Source organism: Schistocerca serialis, chromosome 3, assembly GCF_023864345.2.
Source record: "Schistocerca serialis cubense isolate TAMUIC-IGC-003099 chromosome 3, iqSchSeri2.2, whole genome shotgun sequence".
NCBI classification, from domain to species: domain Eukaryota; kingdom Metazoa; phylum Arthropoda; class Insecta; order Orthoptera; family Acrididae; genus Schistocerca; species Schistocerca serialis.
The window spans coordinates 634851360-634868031 of NC_064640.1; the positions used below are offsets into that span (position 1 = coordinate 634851360).

Genomic DNA, 16672 nt, shown 5'->3' on the forward strand with positions numbered 1-16672 from the left:
AGCTTACGAACCTTCTGCGCCATGTATACAGGAAATAGAACGAATCACATTGGAGTGTGCAAGCACCATGGAAATTTGCTAAGAATTATCTATTATTCCTCAAAATGTGCAGTCTATTAAAAATAAAGTACATCAGCTTGAAGTTGAATTACTATCTCTGAGCAGCATGGCAGTGTGCATTACAGAGCACTGGTATAAAGATGATGAATTGCAGCATACAGTATTATCATATGAATGTGCAAATTGATACTGTAGGTCTACCTTAAAGGATGGGGATCATCTATTTATATCAGGGGTGGCAAACAGTTTCAAGTTAGCGAGTATCTTATCACAATTAGCACATATAAAAATTTTAAATTCTCACATATTGAAATAACAAAGCTTTCTGCTTATAAGAGTCAAATCATTCTGCGTGTTTACTGCTCACCTAATGGTAATGTCCCTTCTTTCTTCAAAAAATTTACTGAAGTCCCCGGAAGTGTCTCTGCAGCCAAAACTAGCATAATAAAATATGAAGACATGAATGTTAATACAGGAATTGAAGGTGAAATTAGTAATAACTTCCTGAACAATTCAGCACTTTTGACATACCACAAATGGTACACACTGCTACGGTGATTTCAAGAAGTTCACCTTCAATTTTAGAATATGTATTCAATGGACACTGACAGGGAAAACTGTAAAATACTTATCAGAGATCTTGGCATCTCGGATCATTACTCGAGACAATAAACGCTAAAGACAGGTTTGTTGGAACCTCCAAAACTGCACGCCTACAAAAGGATTTTCTCACATCATAAGATACATACTTTTCCTAGGGCATTGGCAAATCAAACCTGGAATGAACTGTATATGTAAAGCAACGTAGGTGGTAAGTTCTCTAAATTTTGACACTGTTTAAATAAATTTTTGAGGTGACATTTACAAAAGTATCCATTTCTACTGCAGCAGCTAAGGAAAATAAATGTATAACTGCATACATCAAAGTCCTCACAGGCACTTGAATTTCTCAGTTCTTTCCAAATGCACTTCACTAATCCACAGTTCCTTGAATACCATCACAGGTAAAAAAAATACAAGAGGTTATTATTGGTGGCAAAAAAAAAATCACTCAATGACAAATTAATGAATTACGATTATTATCTGACACTATCAGCTGCATTGGAGGTAAACTCAGAATCTAATCATGGTGGGTGTTCTTATTACAGAAGCTTATTCACCCAGATCGAGAAAAAAGTTTTTTAAAGGCCAAGCCAAGGCCAAATTAATATATAACGCAGAACATAAAAGTAAAGCAGTGCGTGGTGCTGTAAAACAAAAAAAACTAAAAAAGGTGGACAGAAGTATAACAACACACAAATCAAAGACGGGGATAGGACAATAGGAAGTCCTTACGAAATGGCTAATTTTGTAAATGATTATTTCTCTGGTGTTGCAAATAAGCTGCAACAAAATCTTCCTGAAACAAATGTAGCACCCACAATGACTTCTACAGCAAGGACTACGATGATGTTTACCCGCAACAAAGCTTGACATTAGGAAGACAGTACAACAATTAAAAAATAGTAAGTCAGCAGGCATACACGAGGTTCCTATCTCTGTTCTGACGGTGTGTGTAAATAGCATACAAGCCCCATTAACAACCATAATAAACCAATCCTTTACTTCAGGTGGCTTTCCAGAGTACCAAAAGTACTAAAGAAAGATATGTGGAAAGCACTAAAAATCAAGGGCCAGTTTCACTGCTGTCTTCATACTCAAAAATAATTGAAGCGGTCATGAAAGAGAGTCATATGTTACTCAAACAAAGACAACCTCTTTAACAAAGCATAGTTTGGTTTCAGAACTGGAAGTAGTACAATATCAGCCATTGCAGAGTTCACAAATGTGGTACTTGCAGCTATTGATAGGGATCATTGTGTTACAGGCATTTTCTTCGACTTGTCAGAAGCTTTTGACACTGTTGACCATAAAATACTATTGAGCAAGCTAGAAATGCTAGATATAAGAGGAACAGTCAATGAGTAGTTTCAGTCTTACTTGGAAAACAGGGTGCAAAACATTGAAATTGTTCACATCTGCTGGTGATAAATTTTTAGTAAAACAATGGTCAAACACGAAACATCAAAACATAGGTATTGCTCAGGGTAGAGTATTCGGTCCAGTTCTTTTCTTCATGTGTATCTATGAGTTTCCAGACAGTATAAGACATGGAGAAAAAGTTCTCTTTGCCGATGGCAGCAACAACTTAGTCATTGATAAAACATCATAACATATACCCACATAATATTACATCACCTAACCACCCATCACCACCCAACCACAATAGAAATGGACATGAAAATTGTCCAATTAAGTAACAAGAAACATCTCCTAAATCTAAAAGAGAACTTCCAAATTCAAAATGTAATAACAAAGAAGAAACACACAATAAATGACTAGACAAACATCAGCAACCAGATATTACTTAAACTAATAAAATATATTGTAGAGAAAGAACCCCCCCCCCCCGAACACTACAAAATAATACCACAAACTAGGCAATACCCACACCCCTTATCAGCCACCTCTGTAGCATAGTGAAGTAATAATTGACAACACAGTAGTCTGGACATGTCAGCTCTTTTCACACACACACACACACACACACACACACACACACACACACACACACACACACACACACAGTATTACAAATATTGCAATGGACTATGTTGCAAAGAAAACGTCACTCAAACAGAGCAATAGCCGACACTCCCATTACTACAAAAAAAAAAAAAGGACAAATGTATGCTACAATAATAAAACAACACACATCAAATGGCAAGATGACACTGGTTCTTAAAAACATTAAAATGTGAATATAGTTAGTGTTTGTGAAAGTGCTGTGTGCTGAAATCTAACATAAATGTGGAAGAACATGAAGAGTGATGTAAATAACAAAAAGCCACGAGTAACGATAAGAATTAATACTCTTTATAGTTGTAAGTTAAAGCATGAAAATTGTTCATGATCCTGACAATCAAAATCATAACAGGAAAAACCATATTGTTACACTGACCATTGAAGATGCTTTAGATTAAAGGAAAACAGTTGCAGAAGGCGTATTTAACCTAAACAACTTTTGTATCTGTAACTGACGAAAAAGGCTGAAAAGCAAAGAAGACAACATAATTTATGTATAAATGAAGAAACATTATTCATTAAAGGATTACCGAATGAGGCCACGTAGCTCTTGAGACACTGACCCCACATTCAGGAGGATGGAGCTGGTCTGGCCGGCCATCCTGATCTGGGTTTTCCTAGATCACAGAGGCAAATGCTGGGATTGTCCCTTAATCAAGGTCATGGCAGACCACCTGTTCTATCCCAATAGGTTACCTGTCCTATCCTCTTAAAACATGTTATGTAAGCACTGTGTTATATTTTGCCCCATTGATTGGCACTGTATTATCTTAACAAATCCTGTATCACTGTGAGATGATCCTTGGATGAATAAATAAATAACACAAAATAAAACTGCATTTAAAAATGTCTACCAGCATTCTATAACATAGTGTACATCATTCTATAACAGAGTGTACATGTTTTGTTCACCAAATGTACATTAGAAATCTTCCTTCCCTCCATCCTCCCTTCCCCGCCTCCTTGTTACTCTTGTCCACTACGCCCAACATATGCTCTTGAACTAGTCAGGATGTAGTACTAGAACAATGTAAAAAAATGTGTAATTATAGTGAAAACTTCTGGTAAAATGTAAATACATTAGGGTTAAAGAACACCACTCATCGAAAAGCACAAGCATTTAGTCATCAACAGGCACAGCAAAAAGGAAAGAAAATTTGCTATCTCTTGGAAGGAATCTTGTTGGCAACTCTAATGCTTCAGCTATTTGGTAAGTGGTCTCCTTAACTCCTAAAGCATTTATGGAGCCAAATGTATGTTTCATTAGCCTGTTAGCTCCGAGGAATAACATTTTTGGAAAGCTTTGCAATGATTTTGATCTTGTGTAAGTGTAGCGCCCCAAAATACACGGTGAGTGGATACTTTTACTTCTTTAATTATATATCATGAATATTCATATTGATTATGTAAGAATGCTGATTCTAGTGGTGGTAACACTGAATAAAATGTTCTTGGGCTTCCGCTGCATTATCGGTTAAAATGCCATGAGCTTTTCACCAAGTCATTTTCCATCAAAATGACTGCTGATGGGCTGCTGCTAGGCTTTTACATACTCTAGCTGACAGCTGTGAAGTTATTGGTACCTGCAGTACAGCCTTATATGGAGGTATGTTGAATCCACATTTGATGCACCTATTTCAACCTTGTGATCACTGGACCCCACAATGTGCTGAATTATTAAGAGTGTTGTCAGTGATTTTTATGACAATGGCTTCTTTCATTACAATGTCCCACATGCCATTAGTGGGAGCCACAACAGAGGTGTTGTCAAGCTTGACCTGGTGACTCTTTTCCAGCTAAAGCAGATTTTTCAGGATAGTACAGGTGATAAAACTCTCGTGTATACTTATTAACCACTTGTACAAGTTTACTTTTTCAAAACTATTACAAATGCCTTCCAGCATTTCAGTAATTGCCACATCTGAAAATTGATTTCATTTTCTCTCTCTTCAGCAAGCAGCGTAGCTTATTTGACACAGAGCTAAAAAAAAAAAAGCAAAAATGCAAATTTCTTTTCCTGCTCCTCACTGGTGGCCTTATTGCAATTCTTACTTGAGACAGATTTGTTTAGTGATTGTCGTAGCCATTATTCTTGAAGAGGTTGTGTAAATGGCACAGCACATGGGGCAAATTATCAGTATCCGATATTTTTCTTGAACAATGTACTACAGTTTGTATCACATGCCACATGATGATGGCTGATGGCATGCAAGTACAGATTGGTGAGCGACAGTTTTCTGTAGAAACTGTGACTAAGGCACCCACTGTGCTTGTGAAGGATGACGATACCTAGGTAAGGCAAAGTGTTGTCTTTTTCCTACTTCTATAGTGAACTTCATGTTACTGTTAATGCTGTTGAGATGTTCCCGGAATCCATCAAGTTTTCCTTGTCCATGGGGTCAAATGATGAACTTCTTGTCAACATGTTGAAATGAACAACTAGTCTAATGGGGTCATGACTAAGGCAATATCCTTTAAGTTCTTCATAAACAGGTTTGCAATTGTAGAAGTAATGAGCTTCCTACTGCAACATTGTCCATCTGATCATAATACTGGCCATAATAATAATAATAATAATAATAATAATAATAATTATAAAGACAAGCGTGTGCCTAACAGACTGACCACGCCACTTTCACAGAATTGGTTTACTAGATCCAAAAAGTATTTGATAGGCATATTTGCAAACTGTACAACAATATCAAAACTGACCACGATATCATCCTCATTAAGTGTAAGACATTTAATTCAAAATGGTTCAAATGGCTCTGAGTGCTATGGGACTCAACTGCTGTGGTCATTAGTCCCCTAGAACTTAGAACTACTTAAACCTAACTAACCTAAGGACATCACACACATCCATGCCCGAGGCAGGATTCGAACCTGCGACCGTAGCAGCCGCACGGTTCCAGACTGCGCGCCTAGAACCGCGAGACCACCGCGGCCGGCACATTTAATTCAGGAGATAAAATGATATGCTTTGATATGAACCAAGACCCACATGCGAAGCGGGGAGACTGGTCAAGCACTTCACCAGTTTGTATGTCAGTGAACCAATGGTGGATACGATGAGGCAGAACAGCATCCCATCCTTACATAGAGCACAGACAATAGGTCTGCTCTCATGTCATTCTCATTATTCTAAATGCTGGGTCATGGGGAAGCTTCTGGTGAGTGTATTCGTGTCTGCAATTATGGCTCTTTTTCCCTTGTCAGTACGAAGAACAACAATTCTTCCATCATTTCATAGTGCACGAAGGTGCGCTCAACCCCAGTCATGTTTTGTGCTGGTGCCGTTGATTTGTGACGATAAGGCTGGTTTCACAACAATTTGTCTACTGTTCCACTGGGCAACTTGGGGAGTGCTTGTTTGACACCATTTGCTATTTCACAGGCAGGGATGTGTTGCTGCAAAGGTGTGAATAAGTCAGCTTAAGTGCCAATATGGTATCCATGTCTATGCATATGACTATCAAGTTGATGACGAGACTAAAGAGATACATAATCAAATCATTCTTCAGGCCTCCACAAATAATCAGACAATTACTGAGAACAGATAAAGTTGTGAGAGGTCTCAGAATAAATGAGAGTTTACAATCTTACTTCAGACAAACAGTGCACGCTGTATCACAACACAGGAAGGAGCATGGGAGGTTTTATTAGCTATGCTCTCTCAAATAATCTGCTTTACCTCAGGATGCTCCAGAAAAGAGTCACCAGATCAAATCTGTCATGTCTCACACTAATGGTGTTTGGCACAGTGTAATTAAAGAAGCCATTGAAATAATGATAACTGAAAACACCCTTAATAGATATGGTGGTCTAGAGCTCAGTGCAGTGCGAGATCCAATGATTGCAAAGCTGAAGTGGGTGCACTGACTGCAGTGTCAACATATACCCATATACGGCAAAACAGTGAGCAGTACTTGCAGAAGCTCCTATCATTTTAACCACACAATTCAGCTTCAAGCCTCAGAACTTCTATACTTATTGATATGTTTCAACAATCCACTCCAGTCATCTCCAAGTCATTGGGATAGTACACCACAATCCACCTCTCCTAAATTAACTGCAGTAAAGAAAATTCCTCGTTCTCTGAGATCACTGCATGGTGAGAGTTAATATCTTAAGAAATTTGGACTCATCAGCTCAGTCAATTGGACACTTTTAAAGGTGGATCCATTAACAACACACCTACCACATTACAAATTCTCAGACACTGGGTAAATGGTACACGTACAACTAGGCTGTTCCCAGAATGAATTATTCACTCTGTAGAAGAGTGTGTGCCGATACAAAACTGTTCATCTGGCTTCTTGTTGTACACCATGCCCACAAAGCATACTTCTGGACACTAGGTAGCAAATGGTAGCCACAGTATCCAACGTGGCAATGCCAGACTCTTCACATATCTGTGCAAGTATATGATCACTAGTGCCATATGTTGCATGCAATGCCTTGACTGGAATGGCACAAAGTATTTCACATTAAGAGGCACTGCCCCCCCCCCCACGTCCTGCACAGTGTCAAATAAGACAATCACACTACCTTAGTACATCAGCCTTACTTTATGCTGCTTACAGACCACTTTGTTAATTGTAATTGGTTTTGCTTAGTAGTCCCAACAACTGTATTTTAAGTAGAAGTGGAAAGACTTCAGTGTTTAATAACCAAAGATGCAAGCACCTTAAAAATTATGCAGATAAGGTTTTTATAATATTTTCATACTTCATCATTCTCCGTCGGGGTTTACTTCTTTTTAAATCATTGTTAGGTAATTTGTTTGATTTTCATTTAATAAAGAGATGTCAAAGAAAGTAAAAATATTGAAGTATGATATTCAATAATACACGATTTTTTTAAAAAATATAAGAAATGCAACATTGCAGACAGAAAATGACGAACTTCAACAACAATTCCGGACTGACCTATGTCGGATGTTTTGAGTGCAAACAGATTTTTCCTGTATGCATTCAGTTTAACTTTATCAAAAACACTGCTAAGAACAGATTTCAAAAGTATTGTCATATTGGGTATGATTGGCCCCGTTTTTGATGTTTTTGCACAATACCTCTTGCATTTCTATTCACAGTGATTTTTATTATTATGCATTATTTCTATACGAACATCCATATCACACTGTTATATTTTTCATAGGTTAGTAGAAAAAAAGTAACTGAAGGGGTCAATGTTACCCCATGACATGGGGTAACTACAAACGTGCAGAATAATCCAGGGATATATATTAGTGTAGTGCAGTATGAGTGAGATCACAGTAAAGGGCCCTCAATGATCCCCAATGAAAACTGGATGTTTTGTAAAATGTTGATAAGCTAGGTATCAGAGAAACATCTTTTTATGAATAAAATTATCAATCCTTTATTTAAAACACACAAAAAACTTTTACTGAAAAGAAATTAAACTTCTTTTACTAAAATCCTCCCTGGAAATTTATACAGAGTTCTGCACCCTTCTGCCCTTGGCAGCTTGCCAATCATATGACAGAATGGGGCAGTATCATATTCCTTTGGAACAAATGTAGTTTTCATTGAGTCAGTGGAGCGAAGCTCCCATTACTTCAACTATCTTTTCCTTTGTTGCAATTTTTTGAATATTACAAAAACAGAAACGTCTGCTTCCCCCTTTTACCCCCAACTGCTTTTACCGTAACAATGTCATCTGGGAAAAGATGATAACACTCAAACCTACTGAGCAGCAAATCTTCAACAAATGGTTTGTTTGAAGGGTCAAAATTGCTTTCACCATTTTCCCGAGTCTCTGGCAATTTCATTACACCTAGCTCATCATCTGATGAAGAATTATCTCACTTTTGGAAGAAATTTTTCCTGGCCTTTGAGAGGTCTTCATTAGCTGTGGATCACTTGGAACAACTAATCTGAGGATAGTTTCTATCATTTATACCTGCAGATAATTTGAACATTTTATATGGTGCAGACACATTTTCATATGATGACCTTTTGAACAATTTTGGTCCAATGTTCAAAGCATAAACACCTAAAACAGCATTACCCCAGAGCTTACATAAATTTTCTTTCTTTTTGTATTTGACAGGACCATTGATTTTTTTTCTTCTTTTCACAGACAGACTAAATAAAAAAAACCAGAGATTCAGCTACAGCTTCCTTCGTTGCTTCCATATCCTGTTCACTAGGGAGTTTACAGAGGACAACTTCTTTTTTAAATTGGAATATTCCACATGCCTTGAACGCATTTTTGAGATTCATCTTAATTTCACTCCTAGACTATTTATCAGTTCATTAAGAAGGGTTCGAAACATTGCCCTTGGTACAGTTTGGAACAGTGTATTGCTCATTTTGAGCAACGAGTCTTCAATGGATGAGGGGGTGGGGGGGGGGGGGGGGGGGGAGAAACATCCAAAGGTTGTGTTAAATGGATTGTATTGACTGGGATACACACAAACTTTATGAAATTTTCATCACATAGCTGACAAACCTTACTTGTGAAATGTGAACTTAAGTTGTCCCGTATCATTATCTTTGTTCCAGGCAGGTTTTTAGCATGAGGAAGCAGCACATTTTTAAACCAGTCTGTAAATACTGCACTCTCAAACTAACCCTGTTGAGTTCTGTTGTGGATTGTTCCACCTCTACAGCACCTTCCATCACAACAGGGTGCACCCTTTGGTCCTCCATAACTCCAACTATAATATGAATTTTCAGTTTTATGAACAATAAGTGGTAACAAAATATCAGAAGCAGACCCACACATCATGATAGTTGTGGATGATGACTTGGCATGGTTGAAATCAAGGTCAAGATACTTAACTCCATGGCAAAATATAAGTTTCTTCCTTCCTCGACCATTTGATGTATTAGATTCATCACAATTAAATACATTACAGGCTGTTAATCTTTGGCAGTTGTTTTCAAATTGGTAAAATATTTGATACGTCGATCTTTTGTCTCTTCCTCCTAGCTGCAAAGATAACTTTATTTCGTTTAATAAATGTATGGGCCAAATCGTTCATTACCTGGATAGTTATTCCGGAATCATCTTTCATTGCATCCAACTAAGTCTAGGAATGTTTTGGAAAAACTTTAATATCCATAATCTGGAGTGCAAACCCCAATCAGCAGCAGTGGCAGTAGAATTTTCTAATATACATTCTTCTTCTTATGTTAGTGCATTTTTATTTCCTACCTTAATTGGTCCATTTTTCCTGATGTGGTGTTTTTTACTGTGGTTTTTGATATACCTTGCCTCTTGGCTGCACCTTTTACTATCTCTTTACTATTTTTAATTAACTAAATCACTTCTTCCAATGTTTCCTTATCCACATCTAGGTACTGCCTTGCACTTGGAGGCCTTTGCTACATTCTAGGCACTGCAGTTCAATTTTTAATTTAGTTATAGCTTTACTTTATCTATTCAAACTGACACTTTATTCTTTAACTTCACTGTCTAATAAAGCTATAGCCTATTGTGCCCCTTCTTTATGCTTAAAACAAACACTAATCTCAATCTAAAACTACTGCAATAAACAGAACACTTGTAACAACAGAGCCTGTCCATGACTGACTGAGTTTAAATTCACTGTTGCTCCAGTCTCAATTTTTTTACACTTGTTTTCTGCCATATTTGGGCAAATACATGTGGATTAATGGAAATTTGGTGATAACATTTAGGAGGTCAATGTTACCACCAAGAGAAAAACCTGACAGTGATAGGAGTAACTACTTCTTCTGGGTCCAGAAACTTTTCCCAATTCTATTTATAAGTAGATATGTAGTGCTTGCTTAAAAAATTGTTTTGAACTACAATATTTCTTTTTAATTTTATCTTAACGTGTACAAATTCAAATCAACAGATTTAATTGTATTATATGATAATTTTTATTTTCAAGAATATACTTAAGTTTATCCAGAAATGAAAAGGAAGAGCGAAATTGACCCCAGGGACAGTATTACCCACAGGGGCTCACTATAATCCCAGTTGACAGTACCTAAGCTAGTAACTAATCTTTACACTGCCATATATATTATATAATCATCTGTTTAAAGGGACTAAACTACTGGGCCATCAGTTCCTCTATTTCACAACAAAAACACGTAAAAGGTAAAAAGTGAAAAAGTAGGGACTTGGCTGCTCAAACTATGTGAGTTAAAAGAGTTTTAAAAAGTGTGTCAGTAGCTGTAACACAACAGGTCACAGAAGACAGAGATAACCCAAGCATCATCTTGCACAAGAGGCTCTAAGGGCACAACAAGGTGAGGGCAGAAGAAAGTAACCTGCAGTAGCATGTGGGGAACCCACTGCAGGTTCTCCCCTCCCCCTCCCCACAGACACCCCAACACAAAGTGGAAGAGTATTGCAGTTTTGTGTAAAATCCACTGCCCCTCAGGAAATACAACACTTTGGTAGTCGCTGTCTCATCATCTCAATGCATCTGAGCAAGCTGAGAGCATGCTACAGTCCAGCCAGTAGGGCACACTCGACAACAACATGTGCTATCGGCAGTAGACCATCACAGCTGCAGTGAGGAGGATCCCCCTGATGCAGAAGGAACTTTTGAGTGAGTCTCGTGTGGCCGATGCATAATCAGCATAACACAATGGCATCTTTCCAATAGGACTGGAAAGATGTATTGCACACCTTAGTCGACCCTTTGATCATTCTCAACTTGTTTTGGGTTGTAGCAGCCAGCCATTCCAATTTCCAGAGCCGCAAAACATTACGTTGAAGTTGTAATCTTAAGCCTCTAAACGGTATTCCAACATCAAGTTGATCTGTAGTTGTATATTTAGCTAGATGGTCGACTAGTTCACTTTTTCGAATTCCTATGTAGCTCTATGTCCAGATGAAGATCATTGTCTCTCTAGAGCTGTAGCGATCAACCAGTAGGTCCTGACTGTCAGTGACCAAAAGATTTTTGGGGTAGCACAGGAATATGCCTTTTAAGCAATTCATGGAGTCACTTCAGATCAGAAAGTTCATCGTGGCCAGGGATTTGACAAACCGCAGAGCCCGAGATACTGCAGCAAACTCTGCAGTGTACACACTGCAAATACTCAGCACAGAGTGCTTCTCATGTCACTTAACATGTGCAAAAGTGTAACCAAATCTGTCACTGACTTTTGATCCTTCCACGTAGATGCATAACGGATCATAATAATCATAGAGGATTGAATGAAATAGGTGTCAGAAGGATAGGATCAGCCTCCTCCTTGGGGCCACAAAAGAGGTCCATCCGCATCACAGGACAGGGTACAGACCATGTGGGTAGGCTGTTGGAGGTTCTTCAGTAGAGTATAGAGTTGGATCCCAGATGGTCTAACCAGTTTTGAGCAATGCGCAAACAGTCTCAACTGCTGGTTATGGAACAGAGTTGAGTGACATGGGTGAGTGGGCACCTGACAGACTGAATGCGTAATTTTCCAGTAGCTTTTGTTGTCTAACGTGCACTGGTTCACTTCCACCAGGAGACTGTCAACAGAGTTTGTACAGAAGACCCCTATTGCCAACCACATGCCGGTGTGGTGAACAGGTTGCAGCAAGCTCAGTATCCATAGTCCAAGAGGGATAAAATTATCACTTTGTAAAATCGCAGAACTATGCAGTCCATGGCCCACGAGGAGTTACTAAGAAAACAGATAGCATTTACTTTTTTCATGTAAGCTGCCTTGAGCTGGCACACATATGGAAGCTAACTTAGCTTGTTGTCAAATAAAATATCTAAGAATTGAAAAGTTTCAATGACTTCAAGTATCTGGTCACCAAGATAAATTTCTGGGTGCGGGCAGACAGTCCGGAATTGGCAGAAATGCACAACTTTTGATTCTGCAGGAGAAAATTGATAGCCGTGATTCAGGGCCCAGTTTTGAATTCTCCAGACACCCCCCTGAAGTTGGTGCACAGTGATGCAGAGGTGTAGTAAAGGCAAAGATTGTCCACAGAAAGTGACAGAGAGAATGTGAGGTCCATTGCATTTACAGTACCACTGATGTACCGGGTGATCAAAAAGTCAGTATAAATTTGAAACCTTAATAAACCATGGAATAATTTAGATAGAGGGGTAAAAATTGACACACACGCTTGGAATGACATGGAGTTTTATTAGAGGGGGAAAAAAAAAGACCCGAAGTCGCAAATGTATTGTGATCGACCGACATCTCTAGGGATGCTGAAAGACAACATCCAACGCCAATGCCTCACCATAACCCCGGACATGCTTTACAGTGCTGTTCACAACACTATTCCTCGACTACAGCTATTGTTGAGGAATGATGGTGGCCATATTGAGCATTTCCTGTAAAGAACATCCTCTTTGCTTTGTCTTACTTTGTTATGCCAATTATTGCTATTCTGATCAGATGAAGCACCATCTGTCGGACATTTTTTGAACTTGTGTATATATGGTTTTTTTTTTTTTTGTTCTAATAAAACCCCCATGTCATTCCAAGCATGTGTGTCAATTTGTAACTCCCTATCTACATTATTCCAGGATTTATTCAGTTTTCAAATTTATACCGCCTTTTTGATCACCCAGTATATAGTGAACAGTGTTATACTCAGAACTAATCAACTGAAAGAGGCACTCTAGCAATTGCCCGCAAATTATACACCAAATGTATCTGCAAGAGACCATGTTAGACATGTATTAATTCTTTCAGAAATAACACAGAATCTATATGTAAGACAATTAGCTAGTCAGATGAGACAAGAAAAAGAAGAAATATTTTGAAATTGTTCACCACTGGAAAACATTTACTTGTACCTATTACTTGTACATCAAATAACAATGAAAAAGAAAGTGTTATTAAATAATTTAGAAGTGTGTCAGATATATGCCAATTTTGTAATCTTGTTAGAGTAAAACAGCAGCAACATTATCAACAAAAGCACTGTGATGTGCAAAATGATCTAAGCAGCAACAGAAGAAACGAATTACAGGTACTGTACATGAGATTTCACATGGGCAACGGAAAAGCAAAGACTACACATTAATCATTACATGAGAATATGTTTAAGGCCAGCTAAAAGATTACTGACATAGCAGACTGAGATCATCCCTATGTAAAACTTATGTAATGTATTTGCATGGTATTTTTTTGTTGTTTATGTAGAATATATGTAACTAATATGCATCAACATATTTGTCGGAAGCTTGTCCACTACCCCAAATTTGTTACTTGAATTTACCTCACAGCTTCAGTTTTTATAACGAAAATTGGGTTAAATATGCAAATTCGATATAATTTTGGTGAAGATGTAAACTTTGTGATACGCTACAAGTCAATCTTTTACAACACCCTTAATTTGGCATTCACTCACAAACAAATTATCACATATCACATAGACCTCTGACTATACTACAGATTACATATGAAGTCCGTCTGCAACACCGTGCTCTCATATGGGACGGGGGGGGGGGGGGGGGGGGGGGGCGTCAGTAACACACACTTGCCCATTCCTCTGCAATGTACTGTGCACTGGCTTTAGGTGTATGCATGTAGATGTAAATAAAAACAACTATTAAAAATCTAAACAACACGGACTAAAAATCACATAAACATACGCTTTCATATGTGTTGTTTAACCTGGTTACACAACTATAGATCAAATAGAGAGATGTGACTTGAATGACCATGTTTAACATTTTCTGTTAACAGTTCGGTGGCTTACTGTCACTGAAAAATTACAAGCAAATAGCCACTGATTTGAGGCCAATGGTAAATTTCAACCAAATAATTCGTGATAATAGGTTGATTTTTATTACCGCACAAACAAAACTGTTGCCAAAGCGGTGTACATTAAGATTAATAAACCAGACAACAAAACAATTATTCTGTGCATTAACATACAGTAGTTTATGAGTCATCACCATTTTATCAGTACATTACGTTCTGTCTATTAATTTTCATTCAGTTGATCATTTTGCCCCTGATTAAAAAGATATTTCAATTTCGCGATATTTTCAGCAGTGGAGTTGAGCCAGTCATCTGAAAAGTTGTTCCAAACAGTTACTTCAGTACCTACAGAAGTTAATTTACAAATTAATAATAAAATGACTCCCTTCACATCTTTACGACTTAACGTGCGCAATGATTCATGGAACATGAAATTAATTATTTATCCCTTTAGTTGTATGCTAATTTGAAGTTTATTTTATAATAATCGTCTTCCCTTTCCAAATACAACAGGTCTGTGACAATCCAGTGCCCTAGGTCTTTCTACGCAACCGCACTAATATATTAACAAATTCCCCACGTATGGCGCTTTCACTTCCGTTTTGTGGGTGATGATTTACCCTGCTGCACAAATCCTGCAAATTAAATTATCGTTCACGATATGATGATAAAATTAATATTGTTGCAAGATGGAAAGCTTAACCGTATTTTATACTATACAGAAACATGAAAAAGTTGTCGCTCATACTTACTGATAGCTTACCGCCCACTCGATGCAACAAACACTATTGATTTTCAAAGTTTGTTTATACATACAAACCACATGTCAAACCGACGCCACCAACGTGCTTATTTGTAGGTGGTGTTGTTCAAACCAGGAAGCTCAACAAACACTCTGACCGAATGAAACTCATTGGTCTGAATACATAATCATAGCGTAGAAATATCTCTATTTATATTGTACGTATATAATTCGGAGTATAACAGCAAGGACATTACAGTATCGAAGCTTTTGAGCATATAGCTCTTTTGTTCAGTTTATTACAATAATTTGTGAAGCACACTCCTTTTTCTAATATAAAATTTATCCTCAAGCGTTCTAACTACACTTAAAATAAACTGATTAAAAATATAAAGTATGAGAACTATTGTCAAGGAACGTTTTGACGATACATTAAATGATCCCTATTTGGTAAGTAACAGATAATCTTTTTAAGAGTGTGGGCATATGAAAAATCATCCGACTGACAAATTTCCTACACTGATGTCCCAACTTTCACTACGTTCTGATAACCAGTTTATTTGCCACACTACCCTAGCGAAATCAAATGTCGGAATGCAATTTTAATATGAATATTTCATCTGTTTTTAAGTTAATTTACTTATCCATGACTAGATAAAAATCCATAAGCATGTGCTTTATACTTTTTAAGTGCAAATGCGTTTCCAGAAAGATTTTTCAACAGAAAATGCCAAATATGCTTTCACCAGTCAAATTTTGAATGATCTGAATAACCGAACACCACCCATTGGGATTTTTTGTGATCTCTCAAAGGCTTTTGATTGTGTAAATCATGAAATTCTGCTAGACAAGCTCAAGTATTGTGGCATGAGTGGGACAGTGCACAAATGGTTTAATTCGTACCTAACTGGAAGAGTGCAGAAAGTTGAAATAAGTAGCTCTCGTAACATGCAAAGATCAGCACATTCCTCAAACTGGGGAACTATCAAGAATTGGGTTCCACAAGGGTCAGTCTTGAGTCCTTTGTTGTTCTTATTATATATTACTGACTTGCCATTCTATATTCATGAAGAGGCAAAGTTAGTTCTCTTCGCTGATGATACAAGTATAGTAATCACACCTGACAAACAAGAATTAACTGATGAAATTGTCAATACTGTCTTTCAGAAAATTACTAAGTGGTTCCTTGTAAACGGACTCTCACTGAATTTTGATAAGACACAGTACATACAGTTCCATACAGTGAATGGTATGACGCCATTAATAAATATAGACCTTAATCAGAAACATATAGCTAAGGTAGAATATTCCAGATTTTTAGGTATGTCCATTGATGAGAGATTAAATCGGAAGAAACACATTGATGATCTGCTGAAACGTTTGAATTCAGCTACTTATGCAATAAGGGTCATTGCAAATTTTGGTGATAAACATCTTAGTAAATTAGCTTACTACGCCTATTTTCACTCATTGCTTTCATATGGCATCATATTTTGGGGTAATTCATCACTGAGGAATAAAGTATTTATTGCACAAAAGCGTGTAATCAGAATAATAGCTGGAGTCCACCCAAGAT

General features: G+C 37.5%; 1 protein-coding gene across 7 annotated transcripts in view; it reads right to left on the reverse strand.

The window, feature by feature from the left end:
* The window catches only part of LOC126470515 (constitutive coactivator of peroxisome proliferator-activated receptor gamma-like), a 750708-nt gene extending 735473 nt beyond the window's left edge, over positions 1–15235 (reverse strand). For all 7 annotated transcript variants that reach the window (XR_007586225.1, XR_007586227.1, XR_007586224.1 and 4 more), the window contains exon 1: positions 15107–15235. The gene's annotated coding sequence lies outside the window, so the exon portion shown is untranslated. The remainder of the gene's footprint in view (positions 1–15106) is intronic.
* Positions 15236–16672: the final 1437 nt, after the last annotated feature.